The 19338-nt window shown below is 52.5% G+C and overlaps 1 protein-coding gene across 2 annotated transcripts in view; it reads right to left on the bottom strand.

Annotated features, from left to right (window-relative positions):
- The window catches only part of PIK3C2B (phosphatidylinositol-4-phosphate 3-kinase catalytic subunit type 2 beta), a 66010-nt gene extending 47139 nt beyond the window's left edge, over positions 1-18871 (bottom strand). Inside the window, exon 1 of one of the 2 annotated variants that reach the window (XM_047076636.1) lies at positions 18485-18871. The gene's annotated coding sequence lies outside the window, so the exon portion shown is untranslated. Of the gene's footprint in view, positions 1-5782; positions 5886-18484 lie in introns of those variants that run through there. The other variant, XM_047076637.1, reaches the window with a different exon arrangement.
- Between the last annotated feature and the right edge of the window lie 467 nt (positions 18872-19338).

Below are 19338 nucleotides of genomic sequence, written 5' to 3'. Positions count from 1 at the left end.
AGCTATACAAGAGCAGAAGACACCCGAACTTTCCCAATTTCCAATTGCCCTTCAATTCACTGTAATCTGGCTTCTGTCCCCATCCTTCCACAAAAACTGCCCAGCAACAATATCCCGGCCATCCAATTCCACCGGCATTTCTGTCTGCCCAGACATGGCTGCTGCATTTTGCTCTATAGACCCTTCCCTTCTACCCAAAACCCTCCACCCCTTGGCTTCCATGACCCTATTTTTTTTTTTCTTGTTCTCCACTCCCTTCTTTGTTCTGCTCTTCCTTTGTCCACCCCTGAAATGTTGGTGTTGGCTCAGGACTCCACTCTCAGCCACTGTTAACACCCAGGCAACACTCAGGCAGCCTCGCCTCTTCTCATCTTCCCATTTGTTCCACTCATTGGCAGTTCTAAAGGTGTATCTCACCCCCCCAGTTTCAATGCCCACCCCGTACCTCGAGGCCCGAATGCCCACCACTGAACTGTCACCTTCTCCTTTCCTTCTAATCTGCCCCCGCTTTAAGGCATTCGCCCCAGAAAAGCCAGAGGGCTCTTTCTAAAGGGTAAACCTGATCTTCTCCTCCCGGCCTCAACCCCTTCAAAGGCTCTCTATCCGCTTCCTTTACAAATCCTTTATCACCTGCCCCATCTCCCTCCCATCTACAGCCATTCATTTGCCACGTACTCAATACCTCAGTGACTTCTTTCAACATTGTCCTTCCCCTGGGTACGCCCTTCCCAACTCCTGTCGCTTTCTGCCTGTGTGACTCCAACTCGCCCCTCAGACTTTGCCCAGATAGCACATTCTTCAGGAAGCTTTCTCTGAACTCCCAGATCGGACTAAGGAACCCTTCTTTATGCTCTCAACAGTACCCTGTACACACCTCAAATATAGTCTTAAAGTAGTTTATTCACAATTAAATAGGTACGTATCTGTCACCACCCCCCCACCATCAAGCTCCTTAAGTTCCAAATTCACCTCATTTCCACCGAGAAAAGCAACTGGAACTGGGATGTAAGGGCAGAGCTTTCTGGCGGGAAGAGTTTTTAGACATAAGACCAGTGATCCGGATGCAGCTGGCAGCCTTCCTTGGGGTCCTACACACACAGGACTGGGTTTCACCTCAACTGGGCCAGGTTTGGCATCTGTGCAGGCAGGTGGGCGGACGGACGGGACCACCGCACAAAGCACCTCCCAAGCTCTGGGACTCTGACTTGAACCGATCGGTTTCCTTGAGTCAAATTTCTCAGCGGACTCCAAAGCCGTATCCCGGAGCTAAGGAACAGCCCCAGCCCCGGGAGGAAAGAGAAGACAGACCCACAGATGATCCAGCAGGCCTGGCTCCTGAGGTTCTTCCAAGACTGGAATTCAGATGAGGAAAGCCGAGCTACCCCTCTCTAACCACCGTCCCCTGGTGCCTGGCCAGGACTCCACCAGACTGTCTGTCAGCCAGGCAGAGGAGGCCCAGCGGCTGACAGATCTTGTGCCCGGGGCCACACTGGCAGCTGCTCCTTCTAAGAGGCTCAGTGCTCTGCTCACTCTGATGCTGAGGGATCTGAAGGAGGAGACGGACAAGCAGCAGCCCCCGCAGGACCAGGAGAGCCCCCCCACCCCCCCAAGGTGGAGTGAAGGTATTGAGTGGTAGCCTGGCATAGGGGAAATCCAGACGGGGGGAGGAGGGAAGACAGGAGCGACAGTCCTAACAACCTGGAGCCAGAGCAACCTGGCTTCCCCTCTAAGAAGTCAAGCCCCAAATTTCATTTTCTGGGACGGGTGGGGATACACAAAGTATTTTCGCAATCAGAGTCTCAGGTTTCCTGCCTTCCCCGCCCCCCTCCCCAATTCAGCTCCCTCTCTGCCAGCCTCTGCTGGTTGACAAATCAGAAGCGGCTCTATTCCCTCAGTCCCCAAGGGCAACTAGGGATTCTGTGAAAAAACCCATGTAGGTCCCAGGAAAGACATGGGGTGGTGAGGGCCCGGGGCTTTGTAGCCCATCCAAAAAGAGACAGCTGGGGCCAGTATGACAGTGTCACACAACTCCGGGGGGCAGGGGGGTACCCACACACCGTATTCTATGTGAATGTCACCCTCGGACCACAACAAAGAGAACCATGTGAATGGCGCCCCCTGCAGTTGCACACCTCGGTGGCATGGCTGTGTTCCCTGCTCCCGTCCATCTTTCAGATCACTTTCAGCCAGTTTCCCTTCCCCACCTCTGCGCGCTCCGTCTCTGCTTAACCATTTGAAAGTTAGATGCAAGGGCTCCACCTCCAGATACTTCAGGCTGAATCTCTAAACAACTAGCGCGCTCTCCTATGTAAACACAATGCCATTAGCACAGCCACAACATTTAAGGTGGACACGATAATATTATCTAATACATAGTCCACAATGGAATGTTCACAACCGCCATCTGGGAAGTTTTTCAAACCTACAGGTTCCTGCCCCCTCTTCTGGGGGGGGGGTTCTGATTCAGTAGGGTGAATCCCCGGGCTCTGATCAGTTCAAAGCCCTCTCCCCTAGGCAATTCAGACGCGCTGCCAGGGCTGACCGCACAGACCGCGGTTTCGGAACTCCCAGGAAGACCAGAGGTTAGCGGGGAAAAGGGACCCCACCAGGCAGCTGGTGAAGGAAGAGGGGCGTGCTTATGGCTGAGCAGGTCGGTGCCAGGGTCCAAGCAGCACCAGGCACCGAACAGTCCACACAGCTGCCAAAGGATGGCTGGAGGCCGGCGGGGGAGGAAATGGGGTCGGGGCAGAGCTACACAATGGTCTGGAGTCCAAGGGTGGAGACAAAGGAGAGGACACTCCCCTCCGTTCAGTCCCTGTGCCAGTGAGCCAGCAGTGACACCAGCTGTGCGCGCAGAGGGCTTCTGACTGCCCGGCTAGAGGGCACCTTTTTAGAACTGCTCTGCCTTTGCTCAGCCTGTGAGCTCTGGGTCATCTCCTCACATCCAGAACCCCGAAATTGAATGTCAATGGCCAATGAGTACCGGTTACACGCCAGGTGCCATGCTGGCCCTAGAAGTATTCAGAGGGCTGTGGCACACTTCCGGGGAGCTCGCCACCTAGCAAACATGATAGACATATCCATAAATAATTCAATCCCCCCCCCCTTGGGGCACAAAGCGGGGCAACACTGCATGTCTTGGCCCATGTTCACTGGGCAGGGAAAATGGAGAGCTACTGAGCAAGACGGTAAAAAAATATGAAGGGTCTCAAGCCCCCAGCCTTGGGCATCCCACCTTTTAGTAGTTTTTAATAAGGGAAGAAGACTCAGCTCTAGGACTACCTAGGAAGGGGCCTTCAGCACCTCCTCTCAGAACAGAATAGGTCAAGGGGTTAGAGGCCATATGGACATAGAAGCTCTGGCTTCCAGAATTTTGTATTCAGATGACCCCTGCCCCTCACCACCCCCCAACACCCATACTCATCCATACCCCAAATCTCACTGGCTTTGCAGCCAGGGACCCATCCCCCACACCTCACTCCACAGGCCTGCTGCCCACCCCCGACTCCCACCCCCAGAGGCCCAGTTCTAGGAAGGAATGTCAGCATGCCCTGCGTCAACTCCCCCAACAGGAAGGTGTATCCAAAAGGTCAGGCTCCCTGTCTCAAACAGATGTATATCTGATCCCAGCTTCTGTACTGTAAGCCTATAGGTTGTACACAGCTCCACGAGGTTCTTTGATGTCAGGCCCATCACGGAGTCACATGCACCCACAAGGTCTTTCTCCTATCTGTTTCTTCTCTGTGGCTGTCACTTAGTTCCAAATGTGGGGAGACACAAAACAGCTGCCTGTGCTCTTGTCCTACTCATCCAGCTCCTCTCTAGCATCCTCTGCGCCAAATTAAAGCAGCCCCACGTGATTCAGCCTTTGCTGCTGGAACTTCATTTTTCATCCCTGGATTCCCTGGGCCTACCCCTGGACATTCCACTAATTTGAAGCCAAAGTTGATACTGGAGTTCGTAGAGGGTTCTCTGGGTCCTAGGAGAGCAGAGACAGATGCCAGAAGCCTGTGCGACAGGGTTAGATAGAGCTCTGTTTGCATTCAGAGTCCAAGAGTCCTCTAGTCCAGCTCAGAAATCACGTGTGCAGCTGGTCTATGCGCGCGCGCGCGCACACGCACACACACGCACACACACACACACACACACACACACACACACACACACACACACACAATCAATCCCTGGCAATCATAGCTCCTACCACAAACCCTGCAGATTTGGGACTCGGGTAAGAAGAGAGTCAGGATGGAAGAGGGCAGGCAACTCGTGGCTCCTCTCAAAACTTTCCTTCCTAGAGCTGGCGACGTGGATCAGGGGCCAGGAGCTGGCAGCCACCTGAATGGAACCCCTGGCAAAGAGGGAAGAGAGGTCTTGGCAGTGTGTGGATCTCTAATCCAGGAACCATCCCTGGAGCCAGAGCCGCCACATCTCCTCTCTGTCTGCTCTATACTTCCTGCTTCCTACCACCCCCACCTGCCCTCAGCCACCACAGCCTCAAAAACCAGCCCTTCTAGTTCTGATCAGCTGGGTTCCCTCCAAGCAGCATGTGGTTAAGAATGCCTTTACTTCCCCCAACTCCCAGGTATATAAGCAGTCTCTTCTCACAATCCCTGGGCAACTCTTTCTGCCCATGAGTCGTGTTCCCGTGCTTTAATAAAATCACCTTTTTGCACCAAGAAAAAAAAAAAAAAAAAAGGAATTCCTCTTCCAGGGGGCACCTAGGTGGCTCAGTCAGTTAAGCGTTGGGACTCTTGATTTTGGCTCAGGTCATGATCTCAAGGTTCAAGTCGGGCTCTGGAATGACAGCACTGAGCCTGTTTGGGATTCTGTCTCTCCCTCTCCCTCTGCCCCTACCACACACTCATGGTCCCTCTCTCTCTCAAAATAAACAAACAAACATTAAAAAAAAAATAAAAGAATTACCCTTCCAGCTTCCTTGGCCCTCCAGAGAAAGGCAGTGGGATAGGATGGGGGGGGAGGGAAGAGCTCCCAGGATGACCTTCCTGTGCTAATCTTGGTCTCCAGCTGAGGGGATTCCTTTTTTTTTTTTTTTTTTTTTAATTTAAATCCAAGTTAGTTAACATGTAGTGTAATAATGGTTTCAGGGGTAGAATTCAGTGATTCGTCACTCACATATAACACCCCAGTGCTCGTCCCAACAAGTGCCCTCCTCAATGCCCATCACCCATTTAGCCCATCCCCTCCGGCACCCCTCCCTTTGTTCTCTGTATTTAAGAGTCTCTTATGGTTTGCCTCTAGCTGAGGGGATTCCTAAGGGAAGTTCGTTTCAGACAAGATTTACACCAGCCCATCCCGTGTCATAAAAACAACCCCAACATTTCCAAACACCAACATCTATGAACCTTTAATCTCTCTGAGGGTATTAGAGACTCCACGAAGTATAAAGGAAGCCCCTCTGGGAGAAGGATGTCACAAAACAGGTGGAAAGGGGGATGGGGACACAGCAGCCCTCACGATCCTTGCCACCCCCTCCTTTACTTTGTCACACAGGGCCATTGGCTTCCTGCAAACCAAGGGTTCCTGCAAGGCCCCTTGCTGTCACCTGTCACCTCCAGCTGAACCTCCAGTCCAGCTTCCCCAGCTCAGTCCTTTGGAATCCAGTTCTCCAGGATTCCTCTGTAGGCTGGGGAAACTCCCTGGAGGAGGCCAGCCCATTAAACAGAATCCAGAAAGCAGGTCACAGCTGTTCCCAAACGGCCCGTGGCACCAGAGGGAAAACAGCACACCAAAGAGTCTCTGCTTTGCCTGGAGGACTCACCGGAGGGAAGAGGACAGGCAGTGTGGGGCCACCTCACTGCTCCGTGCTGCTGCCCCAAGTCCTCACATGCTGGGCACGCTGGGCGGGGCTAACCCATCAGAGTCTGCAAGAAGCAAGGATCAGCACTTCAGATTTTGGCCCAGGCCCACGGCAAGGGGAGGGGCGTGTAGCTCGGGGAACTGCAGAGGCATCGGACTAACGAGAGTGCACGGAATAATGCCAGTGGGACTATCTCCAGAGGGACATCTTTGCTGGAGATCAGAGCTTGGATTTTTAAGGAGCATCTCCAATTAATTCACTTCTAACAATCCTTTGGTTGTTTTCTGGTAGCAACTTCCTTAGACATCAGGGAAGCGATCTCCCCACAACAGGGCCCCCTTGACCATTAGAGATGAGCAGACTGAGGCCCACTAAGGGTCAGCGACTTTGGCCCAGGGACTCATACTGGATCTGTGGCAGGGTGGGGAAGGGGCCACCGACCCGATGTGGGGGGCCACAGGGTGCTAATACTCAGGAACAATCTTGTCCCTAGCCCTGTGCTATCCGCCCCCACAGGTACACCCCTGGGACCCAACCCCAGGATGAGAATGAGAAGGACTCGGAGGACCGGTCCCCAGAATGATCACACACACACAGAGTGCAGCAAGTGGGGCCCCAGCCCCCATGTGGTCTGTGGGAAGGTTGGGGGCGGCTGCCTGTAAGCCTGGGTGAGGGAGCCAGTGGGCAGGGACAGGCTGTGGGGGCGGTGGGCTGCCATTGGCTGAGAGCCACCTGCTCAGCTTGCAGGAAGGCCAAAAGGAAGTCAAGCAGAAAAAGGCTGAGCCAGTCTTCCTCAGGAACCTGAGGAGCTGGAGACCAGGCCCCAAACCGTGCCACCGGGCCCAGGGCAAGCTGCCCTCCTCTATCCCGGTGGGAAGGCTCTACGCGGTACGCAAGCCCTGCCCGCTGCTCCTCTGCCACCGCAGTCCCTAAAACAGCAACCTGGACATGTGATCTGGTAAGAAAGAGTATCTGCAGTTCGTGCTAACTCCCCAGGATCAAGAAAATCCCTGGTAGACTAGTCATTCTCAGGGACCTACAGTCTTGGTAATCACATGAACTGCATGTACCCCCACACCTTCCCCCACGTCCCCCCACACATCCATACGTAGCTACTACCGCGCACTCCCTTCCCTGTGCACACCCCCTCACCCCCAAGACCTACCTCTTCCACCTCCTCCCTCCCCACCCTACACACACCCATACCTTCCCCCAAGCACCTGCAGGTACCCCCCCCACTCTCCATGCATGCTCCATACCCCTCCCCCAAGCACACACGCCTCTGTACCCCGCGTACCTCGCACAATCCCCACACCTTCCACAATTACCCACATCTGCCCCTGCATACCCCTCATACCTTCCCTCCCTCCAGGTCCCCCCCCTCCCCTGCACACCCCCTCCACCTCACTCACTCCCTCATCAGCTCCCTGGGGAAGTGGACTTAGACACCAAGAGGTCATGATCTTAGTGTCCCTGGCAAAGACGACTGAGAAAATAGATGGAAGGGTGAACCCGGAAGAAAAAGGAAAACAGGACCTTTCCGCTCCAGGGAGCAGCTCTGGGCCTTCGGCATCCACATTCCAGCCTACTGGAGGCAGGCTCGCAGGCCCGGAGGGGACCAGAGAGCCAGAATGCAAGGGAAGGGGACTCCAGGCAGTTGAGCCCAGGGGGACCTTCGCCCAAGGGCCACCTAGCTTCTGGCAGGCCTCAGAGGTGCTCAGTTATTTCCTAAGTTCAGGGTGCAGTGGAAAGGCCCTGAGATCCCCACAGACCAGGGTAGGAAAGGAAAGGGGTGCCGCTCTCAAGCAGCCCCCATCTTACAGCCCAGAAACACACACACACACACACACACACACACAAAACACTAGCAAACATCTGATACTAATTTACACAGGGGTGTGAGAGGCCAAGGTGTTAGTCCCACCCAGGGACATTTGCATCTAAAAAAGCAGAGTCTGAGCAGAGGAGGGCCCAACCCAACCCATTCTGGAAGTGGAAAGGGAAATTTCCAGTGGCCTGGGAGGAATGACCCATTAATAGGTAGGCGGGGTGGATCTTGATGGTGGCTGTGCCTCCTCATGGCTTCCCTGGTCTCAGCTCCTGAGGCCTAGGCATCTCTTGTCCTTGTCCAGAACTCATGTCCCCCTCAGTGAGGCCCAGCAGGCAGCTTGGTCTCTAAGTCACTGACCCCTCCTAACCCCGGCCTTGGGTATTGTTGGCCAAGATTGACCCAGGAGGCCCCCGGGCCTTCTTCAGTAGCTGAGAAGGATATCCTGCTGAGGGTCAGCCAAGGACACTGACCCCCAAGGGAGACTAAGGATGCTAGCTCACCCCGGTCAAAGGAGAAACTCCACTCAGGACGCTGGGCCCTAAGAGGGAACTAAGATTGAGACCCTCTCCAAGATGGCCTCCCAGTGTTCAGAATCCCCAAACCACAGGGAAAGGGATACAGAGATGGCAGCCTGGGAAGGAGGCAGCAGGCAGTGTCCGGTGGTACCAGATCCCAGCCAGGACTCCCCACATCTGTCTGGTCTCCAGACCTGTCCCAGCGGTAGGTTCCAGAGTCCTCAGAAGGACCCATCGGCACTCACAGCCTGGTATAGACTCCCCGTACCCTATTTCCCCACCCGGTTGACTCTCAGGGCCTCCAAAGCCCTGGGTGCAGCTGGAGGCTCCCTCCCCTTTCCTACTTTCTCTGTCTCTCCTCTTCCCACTCTGACTCAAGAGCCCCAGAAGCCTTCCCTGGTCAATCCTTCCAATCCCTGCTTTTGCTTTCAGTGTCTCCTTAACATTCTGAGGCTGTGTGCGTGTGTGACACAACGATTTGGTGTTGCTCTGTACCTGCCTGATGCCTTTCTCCCATCTCCCATGCCCCACTCTGCACAGGAAGGTCCCAAGGGAGACCGAGGTCTCCGGAGAGCAGGGCCTCAGTCTACGCTGAGCAAAGGGGACCTTCGACAGAGGGGTGATCAGCCTGGCACAGCATAGCTCATTAACATCCCACCAGCCCCGTCTTTATGGGGGCCTTGCCCATGTGACCCTCACTCAGGGCACCAGGGTAGCAGGAGTCACAGACCATTCTCAGTAGGGATTAGGTGACACTGCTGGCAGCTGGGTAAGTGTAGCCAGGGTGTGACCGTGGGTGCAGGCCCATTAGGGCTAAGGTTCCATAGGCACCTTGCTGAAATGCCAGTCCAATGTATGTAAACACCATCACAAAGTCTGTCAAGTTAGTATCCCCAGGGATACGTCCCCAGTCCTCCCTGGAGGGAAGGTGTCATACTTTGTTTAGGGGAAAGGGAAAGGGAGGGGGGGCAGGCAGCGTGGTCGGGGGGAGGTCAAGTGAGGAAAGAAATACACCTGCTTTTCTCCTCTGGCATTTTGTGCCAGGTTTTGTCTTGTTTAACCCTCACAACAATCCTTACGTGTGGATGTTAATATCCTTATTTAATGGATGAGGCAAGCGGAAAAGAGGAAAAGGACTGAATAATTTACTGCCCCCCCCCCCAAGGTCACACAACTAGTAAACGACAAAATCAGGAATTAAACTGGAACCTGTTTCCGGCCAAAACTCATAGCGTTTTTCCTATCTCACAGAATGGGACCCAGGCACGTCACATTTTACCCAACGGGCAAGCTGACGTTGGTGATTATCTTGGTACAACGCCTCCACCCTCTCCCCCGACACCCCAAGACATTTCTTCACCGTCGCAAGCCCCTCAAAAGCAAGCAAATAATAAACAAGAGGAAACCAAAGGACGATGCACCGTTTTCCAGATAAGAGGACCAAAGGCTGAGCGTCAAAATGGGAGAAGGGGAGTGGGGGATACGGGCTTCCAGTTATGGAATGAGTAGGTCACAGGAATAAAAGGCACAGCACAGAGAATCTAGCAGACGATACTGCACCAGCATCGCACGGTAACAGACGGTAGCCGCGCTGGTGAGCGCAGCGTAACATACAGAGAAGTCGTATTCCTGAAACCAAGATAACATTGTGTGTCGCCTATACTCAAATAAAAACATAGAGAGAGAGAGAGAGAAAGAACCAAGGACCAGAAGGAGAAATGCCTTGTCTGGAGTCACACAGCAAGTCAGTGACAGAAGTGGGACTAGAAACTAGAGGCGGGTCCCAGACTCCCGCTCCAGTGCTCTTTCCAGACTGAGCCACCACCAGTCTATTTCCAGTGAAGGAAATCTCGCAGCCTTCCTGTTCCAGTCTCTCTCAGACTGGTCCATTCCTTTCCAAGCTTCCGATTACTTTCCTCAAGTTAAATAACCTACTGAAAGCACCCATTAGGCACCAAAAATTATTTGTTTAATGTTTGTTTATTTTTGAGAGAGAGACAGAGAGAGAAAAAGAGCACGAACAGGGGAAGGGCAGAGAGTGAGGGGGGACTGAGGATCTGAAGCAGGGTCTGTGTGGACAGCAGGGAGCCTGATGTGGGGCTCAAACTCACGAACCATGAGATCATGGCCTGAGCCGAAGTCAGACGCTTAACTGACTGAGCCACCTAGGTGCCCTAGCACCAAAGATTATTATTCTTTCTCTTATCCGAACAATTGAAACAACCTCCTAAGCGTCTCTGTCTCCCCAGTGACCCCTAACGCATCTGCTCCACAGCCACAACCCTGGAGCAATGGCTCTGTTCATATCATCCTTCTGACGAAAAGGTTTCTGTCTCTCCCTGCTTTCATACTGGACATTCAAGACTCCCCACACTGAGCCCCAGCCCAGTTCCCTGCAGGCCCCCCAAATACTGATGGTTATTAAGCATTCTGTGGGGCCACAAGTTTTCCCATGAATCTTCGGTCATGCTAGTGCCTTCTGGAATCCTCTCTGGCTTGCCCTCTACAAACACCTGCCCTTGTATTTGAGCCTTCTATCATCTCCTATGACAGAAAGTGACTTTGGCTCTCTTTTGAACATCTCTAAATATACACAGCATTGGGGCGCCTGGGTGGCTTGGTGGGACGAGCGTCAGACTTCGGCTCAGGTCATGATCTCGCAGTCCGTGGGTTCGAGCCCCGCATCAGGCCCTGTGCTGACAGCTTGGAGCCTGAAGCCTGCTTCCGATTCTGTGTCTCCTTCTCTCTCTCTCTCTGCCCCACCCCCACTCACTCTCTGTCTCTCAAAAAATAAATGTTAAAAAAAAATTTAGGGGCGCCTGGGTGGCTCAGTCGGTTGAGCGTCCGACTTCGGCTCAGGTCATGATCTCACAGCTCATGAGTTCAAGCCCTGTGTCAGGCTCTGTGCTGACAGCTCAGAGCCTGGAGCCTACTTCGGATTCTGTGTCTCCCTCTCTCTCTGCCTCTAACCCACCTGCATTCTGTCTCTGTCTCTCTCAGAAATAAAACATTAAAGAAATTTTTTTTTAATTTAAATATACACGGCATTCAGTGTTTTGTGTTATACCTACTAGTGATTAGAATAAAAGTAATTTTTATCCAGGTGGGTGCTTTATAGTTACAAAGCACTTTCACAGACATAAGCCCATTAATCTTTTTTTTTTTTAATTTTTTTTTTCAACGTTTATTTATTTTTGGGACAGAGAGAGACAGAGCATGAACGGGGGAGGGGCAGAGAAAGAGGGAGACACAGAATGGGAAACAGGCTCCAGGCTCTGAGCCGTCAGCCCAGAGCCTGACACGGGGCTCGAACTCACGGACCGCGAGATCGTGACCTGGCTGAAGTCGGACGCTTAACCGACTGCGCCACCCAGGCGCCCCAAGCCCATTAATCTTAAGAACAAAAATTACCTCTTATTTATCTTGTCTTCCCCACCACGCTCAGCACAGCGTTTTACACTAGGGACAGAGCTGTTAAATACCGTGTTCTGCGGGTGGTCAGACCAAGCCAGAGGAGAATATTTAACACCTCCCTGCTACAGAATCAGAGATTCTGGATGAGGAAGGCAAAATTGTAGTTTACGTTTCCGGGTTGATACCCCATTGCATTTATTAGATTCTTAGAATTTAGAAGTCCCCAAAATATTAAACGCTATTGTCCTAGCTTCTATACTTCTATGAAATGCTGCCTCAGATTATACCACCTCTTGGGGCAGCCATGGACAACTGCCTCATACCGAGTTTATAGGATTACCCCATTCCATAAAGCAACTCATGCATTCACTTGTAATTTCTGGAGTACAATGTGGTTACCTCAAGGTCATGGACCATATTGAATTTAAGTTTGTATCCCTAGGGTTCAGCACAAACTTGCCTGAAGGATGATAATGTAATTGTAACCGCCACCATTTTCTAAGCCCTTACTATTTATCAGGCCCTATTCTAGATGGTTCATTAATGAACTCATTTCATTTTTACCACAGCTTGTTCCCCCCCCCATACTATTATTTTCCCCCATCTTACAAACCAGGAAACAGAAGCACAGAGAAATCAAGTAACTTTCCCAAAGTCAAACAACTAGCATGAGGGAGAGCTAGGCTTTGAACCCATGGAATCTGGGTCCGAAGCCATACTCGTATGTACATACTGAATTTATACTGCCCTTCAGTTGATGAATCAATAGATGTAAGAATGTATGAACAGAGGCACTGAAGATGTTTTTGTCGGAGAACAAGGAACCAACCATCAATTAACCCACCTCTTGCCTCCACCCCATGTTACCCATAGGACTATCACAAGAGTATTTCTCAAACTTTCCCTAAGTTCCGCCAGAGTTTATCTATGAGGAATTCCCTGATATACCAGTATAGAATCCCTGTCAGCAAAATAAAAAAAGCTTGGTTTAATTTATTCCTTAGTGAACTAAATTCTCCCAGAATACAAACTCCAGAAGGACAGGGACTATGTCTGTCTTCTTCCACTGCCGTGCACTGAGGAGAGCATCAGGTACGTTGTGAATAAAAGATAAAAGGTAAACTCCTTCAATGGTTCTGGTCAGATTAAAGTACCTTCACTTCACCCCCTTTGCCTTTCACTTCATCCCCCACCCCAATTTCTACTTATTGTTCAGATCTTGCTAACATTTAATGTTTTCATTTATTTTTGAAAGAGAGAGACAGAGACAGAGCATGAGCAGGGGAGGGGCAGAGAGAGAGGGAGACACAGAATCGGAAGCAGGCTTCAGGCTCTGAGCTGTCAGCACAGGGCCCGATGTGGGGCTCGAACTCAGGAACCGTGAGATCATGACCTGAGCCGAAGTTGGACACTTAACCGACTGAGCCACCCAGGAGCCCTTTGACTAACATTTAACTTCTTCCAGGACGTCTGACTACCCCAAGTATCCCACTTATGAGTTTCCAAAGCATCCCATTCTTCACCCCCGACCCCCACCCCGCCCCCAACACACAGCCCATTTACTTGTCTGTATTCCCCACTCAACTGTAAGTTCTGGAAGGCTATCAGTCCTCATCACTGAAAGCACCTAAAGTCATTATTAGTAAGCCCTCAAAAAACATCTGCTGAATGAATGAGTTCTTTTTTAAACATTCTCTGACTTATCTCCCTTTGTGACCATAGCTTCACCACAGATGGCTTTGAAAACAACCATTTCTGTTGTCAACTCTGTCAGCGGACTCTTGGGGAAGCCCTGTCTCATTCAGAACTTGGGGCTCACTGACACTTCTTCTCAGCGGTCCCCTCAGGGGAGCACCAAGGGAAGAAACACAGGTGCTGGAAGTTTCCTGACCTGGACTCAAACTTTGCTTCTTCTCTAACTAGTCCTACAATCTTCGGCATGTTTCGGAATCTTAATTTGAACTAAACCTAACCGCAACCTCAGGTCTCACATCGGTGAAAGGGGAGGAGACAATTTCATCATCGCGGTTTTCTCCAAGGTTAGGGGAAGGGGAAAGTACAGATAACGTTTGAGAAGCTACAGGCGGACAATACCTGACATTAATATAAAACTGTATGCTAACTAACAGGGATTAAAATAAAAACTAAAAACAAGAACAAAAAACCCCCCCAAAACAAAAAATAGCTACAGGTGGACACTCAGTGCCGGTGGTTATTCTTCATCATATGCTCTTGCCTCGTGGTACTTGAACTTGAGCTCAGGTGGCTCCTTTTCGCCTTCCTTGCTGAAACCGTCTGCAACAGCGTCATCAAAATTGCACTTGGGAGACTTGGCTATCCCTTTGGAACCACTCTATGTTTCAAAGTCTCCTGTCAGGGAACTACATCTAACTTCTCACTTACTTAAAAAAAATAATAATCTGCCTTCTTAAGGTCTAGAGCAGAAATCTGAAATCCTGGCCATAATATTCTTGGGGAAAATAATATAGATGTCTTCTCCCAGCTTCCCATAATACCCAATTTGCAAACCATCTCTCCAGTTTTGGTCAGCATTAAGTGCACTTTACAGGTGCTCCTTGTCAGTTTAACTTCCTTTATTTACCTGTAGGAAGGGGTAACAGCACGGCGAATCAGGAATGTGGCAGATGCCCTGCTTTCAGAAAAGGGGGGCTCTCAAGAGGGGTCTCGACCCTGGAAGAGCCCCATCATTACACCTACCTACATTCTAGATTAGCCTGCGACCTAAGACAAGAAAGGCTCATATCTGTTTCTTCTCGCTAGCAAGGTAAGCTGTAGCATTTCCTGAAAATGGAATCTCCTTGGTTCCTTCCCCTTTGCCCCTCCCCTTATGTCTTCTGGTTTGCTACCAAGCGGACCAACTACTCTGAGATAGAAGAACTTGGCTGAAAAGGATGCCTCCATAGCGTTAACTCCTGGTGGGCCTGGCTTAGCCAGGCATGGGACCTGGGCAACCGGCCATGTGAGCACAGCAGCTCTCATCTCGGACACCCACCTCCCTCTGGGGAGAATACAGGAGAGGAGACAAAGTGGAATCTAGCCATTAGGACAGGACCCTCAGGAGCAGAGACATAGGATGCACAAATCATGGCAGGAAGAAGCGCAGAGAAGAAAACTATTGCCCAGGAGATGACTCTCGGTGACTAGGGGTGGCTCGAGAGAAAGGTCCAGGAAGAAGAGAATTGACCAGCGTTTTCAGCAAGGAAGAGAGGCAGGAGTCATAACATTTTGGTGACAGGAAAACATTTTCTGAAGAGACAAATGACCTTTGGCTCCTCTTTGAAATGCCACGGAGCCTCTGCTGGATGAGACTTCCTACAGGAAGTATCTCAAAAGAGGAAGGCGTGAATTGCAAGATTCCTTCAGTCACAAGTTCTGCATTCTGCCTCAGGAATATCAAGAACCTCTTTCCTCTTCCTTCTCCAGAACTTGAAGGCCTCTGCCCCGACGCACAAATGGTGTCTTCTGTGTCCTTAATCTCTTTCACCGACATAGAAATTTGGGGTGAGTGAATTCCATGACCAGTGTTCTAAGAGAATTTCCCAATCGTCTGCACGCAACTCTAAGGTGCCGAAAGGCAGGTCCTGTCATTGGTCATCTTGTGATCTGTGGGGCAAACGTAAAGTTCCAGCATCGCTAACTGCATGACCTTGGGAGAGTCACTTCTCAGGGCATCGATCTCCAAAATCCTTTCCGGTTCTAAAAGTCATATGTAGGATATGCAAGAATAATAATTCCCTAAATTCCTAAATAAAATAATAATAATAATAATAATATCCTAAATTCCTAAATAAAATAATAATTTCCTAAATAAGACACAAAATAAAGCAGATATAGAAATACTAAAACAAAAGATTTGCCTCAGTTTCCCAGAGCACCTCAATTCCCAAACGGTATTAGTGTTGCCCAGAAGGTAGCAAAATTGCTTGACTTCATTATCCCCAGCCTTCTCCTTACACTGAAGGTAGGGATACAAATGAGAAAGCAGAGAAAGGCTGTGAGGTAGAAACCCCAAGGAATTCACCCTCGACCCCCAAATACCTGGGAATTAAGGAGGCGCGATGCTGGGCCCTTGCCCTTGAGAAGTTTATTGTCTAAGGTATGTCCCAGTCTGGTGACATGTCAGGGGCATTGGAATCCAAGGGAAGCCAGTGTGAATGAATTCCGTGACTCTGCTAATCCCTTTCCATTCTCCCAAGACCCAACATCTCCCTGATAGTGGCATCAAGGTTATGAGCACAGGGTCTGGAGTGAAACAGCCTGCTTGAAATCCCTCCTCTGTCATTAACTAGCTGACTGACATCAGTAAACGTTAGCTATTATATTATTTGCCAGCTCAGCACTCCTCTATGGACAGTAGCCAGCCTTTGGGGTAGGGGGCGGTATATGTCTCCCCACTTCCCTACAAATATTATTAAGCAGCCTTTTCTTCTCTCCTAGCTCCCATCCTGCCCTTTTTAAAGTAACCCCCCCTCCAAAAAAAGAGAAGTAACCCAAAACATAGCTATCTTGGTATCATCAGATCACTCTTCCCATGTCCTAGAACATTCTCTATTCCATCCCTTTCTCCCACTCCTTCCCCAACCCCCACCAGCTCTCCCTCCTTTGTTGTTACCAAGGCTAAACTCAAGAGTGAATAACGCACATTGCTATAGTACTCTGCAGCTTTCAGAGTGCTTCTGCACACATGATTTTATTCAGTTCACGGGAAGCAATGTATTCCACCCTTAAAACAACCTTGTGAGCCCAGGGTATTATTTTTTCCCCATTTTACAGATAAGCAAACTAAGTCTCAGGTTCACAAGCTGTCCATGCTCACAGCGCTAGGAAGTCAGTCATACAAGGACTGAAAGCCTCCTGACCCCCAAGCCACCCACCCTTTTCTCTACTACTCCGCACTGTCACGTCCAAGTTCACATCCTGGCATCGTGAGGAGCCTGAAGTTTATGGCCGGTCACGAACCCCCTAAAGGCAACAGAGTTCTCTCATTTTTCTCCCTGCTGGCTGTGGCAGGGCTGTCCAGGCTGAAGGCCCATCCATATGAGGTACCTGCAAAGTGCCAGGCCCAGGTGGGGTGAGGAAACCAATGAGAGGGGTTCAGAGGCCCACAAGGCTGTGGGGTGCCTGCTAGAGGGCCACTGTGTCATGGCAAAGACCAGAAGAATTCCAGGTCATTGGGCAATCCCGAGGGAGCACCCCAGGGAAAATCCAGCACACCCATGGGCCTCCCTCACTGACGCTTCCAGGGAGAGGGAAACGCACAAGCTCCCTTCTGGCCAGGGCTGAGAGCTTGATCAAATTCAGACACACACACCCATGCACACTCAGCAGTAAACTCAGAGCCATGGAAATCAAACCTTGAGCTCACCCAAAGGCCAAAGGAGAAGCAGCCACAGCCTCAGTCCAGGGCTCCGGCTCGGAGCCACCATCGCCTCGGACGCTGGCTGCCAGGCAGAGCTATAAAATATGCCTCTACTTAATTTTTCCATGGACACAACCCCAGATGCGACTGCCAGGCTCTGGAGGAGATGTAACTGTGTAGCCTCCTAACCTCTCTGCTGTAGGATGCACAGCTGGAACTGGAGAAGGAGGAGTAACCTGGGATCAGGTATGCCACCCTCTGGAACACTGGCTCTTCCGATATCTTTCCAAGGCCTGGTGCGGCAGTGGAGTAAGTTTTCATTCAGCAACTGATACAGGCTTGGAATTCGGCGCAAATTGCTTACATCTGCTTGGCCCCATCCCAGACAGTCAGGTAGTTTAGAGAAAGAAGGAGGGGCAGCGTTGGCCCACTTCTGGAAGCCGGGGTAGCTGTGTGCTAAGGAATCTGGTGCCATGCTGGGACCAGCCAGCACAGGGTACAAAATTCACCAGCGGAATTGAGAAGAAGGGAAAAAAAAAAAAAAAAAAACCACATCAGGGCAGCAGGAGACAATAGAGATTCCATTCCAGGCGTGGCTGGTGGGACTGGGACAGGGAAGCCACAAAGACCCCAAAAGGGGGTGGGGACAGAGGGAGAAAAGGTTGGCCCGGGGAATAAGAGCAATGGCAGATTCTTCACACACACACACACACACACACACACACACACACACACCCTCGGCCAATTAGGGTGTGTGCACTAACCTCATACATTCGGTAACCTCTTCTCACAACCCAGGAGCTGGCCAAGCCCCTTGGCTCCCCACCCTACCCCACCCCTGCTTGGCAGCGTCCCCAGGGCTTCCTGCAGCTGCCATAACTCCCCAACATCAAAGTCGCCGCTGTCGCGAGCTGAAAATGAGAGACAAGTACCAGCCAGGAGAGCAGCGCCTCCGCGGAGGGCCCGGAAAGTCAGGCCTGAGGGTCCCTCTCTCTCCCCCAAGCTTCTCCTGGTGCTGCAGTACCCTTATAAGGGAGAAGCCAAGTCGGCCATCCGTCTGGCCAGAAAATGTATACATTCCCCCGGCTACATGCTGACTTTTCACCCACCGCAACAGAAAGCACCATCCCCACCACCCCCACTCCGGGGCAGGTTTTGCTTTTTATTTCTCATCTTCAACCCCCAAACCATTGGTTGGTTCAGATCGCCGTGCAGCTGGAGGGCAGGAAGTGTGTTTAGAGGAAAGGGGTGGGAAAGGGGTGAGAAGCGGGGACCCGAGACACCCCGAAACTGCTGGGGCGGGGTGGCGGAGGGAGCCGGCAACCTGCAGGGCGCCGCGGACCGGAGCTCTCGCTGCCACCGCGTCCGCAGCTCTGCCGGCCGCCGGGAACCCGCGGCTCCTTCCATTGTTGCACCTCGGCTGTTGCCATGTTGGAGGGAGAGCCCCTTGACCTCCGCTCCCTCGGCTCGGCGGGCAATCTGCAGACCCCGGGCGGCGGCTCCCGGCCGGATGCGCGTCCTACCTGTGCTCGCTGCGGGCTTCCCTGCGAGACCCGACGTGTCGCGTGCTCGGCGACGTGGGCTGCCGGCCCCGCAGCTCCAGGCGTCCCCGCGCCCGCGCGCGCCGCTCCCCTCTCCGCGAGCCACGAGCGCCGGCCCGGGTGTGGGGGGGGGAGGGGGGAGGAGGGAGCCGGAGGCTGGCGGGGAGGCAGCGGAGGACGCGGGACCGGCTACGGGGGGCGCGGGGGAAGCCCTCCGGGCCACGAGCGTGCGCGAGCCCGCAGAGTCAGGCCACCCCGGGCGAGACAATAGCGGGAGCAGCGGGCGGGAGCGGAGAAGCCATCTCCCGGAGACCCGGCGCACTGCACGGCGACGCGAGGCGCGGCCAGCCCCGGCCTGGACAGGCAGCCGCCCGGCCGCCCGCTCCAGCCCGCAGCGCCGAGTCGGCGGCGAGCGCGAGGGCGGGGCGGGCCCCGGAACCCTGACCGCCCTCCACCTCTCGCTCCCGCCTCCCGCCTCCCTCCCTCCCTCCTTCCCTCCCGGAGGGGGCGCGGGGGCGAGCAGCGCGCTGGCGTCCGATTGTGCTCGGGAACCCGACTGCCCGCGCCGCCGCTTCCCGCCCGGGGGAGGATTCTGCGGATGGTCGTTACTTCTCCCTGCGGGGGCCCCTTTGCTCCGGGTCGGATGCACGCCAGATCCTTCGGCTGAAAACGAACCACTTAGCGGTTCGAGGACATCCCCCCTCCGCCCCCATCTTTATCAGGATTGCGACGCCCGCCAAAGTCCCTACCTTGAGGGCGGCGGAGGGGGAGCTGTCACCGCGCTGTGCGCTCAGCCTCGTTGGGTTTTCTTTTCGCCCAAGTGGGTCGTCCCACCT

This window comes from Lynx rufus, unplaced genomic scaffold (assembly GCF_022079265.1).
Source record: "Lynx rufus isolate CCGP_SWC_20201006 ecotype Redwood Valley unplaced genomic scaffold, mLynRuf1.p SCAF_15, whole genome shotgun sequence".
NCBI classification, from domain to species: domain Eukaryota; kingdom Metazoa; phylum Chordata; class Mammalia; order Carnivora; family Felidae; genus Lynx; species Lynx rufus.
The sequence above is the reverse complement of the archived record's forward strand: the minus strand, read 5'-3'. Positions and strand labels throughout refer to the sequence as shown.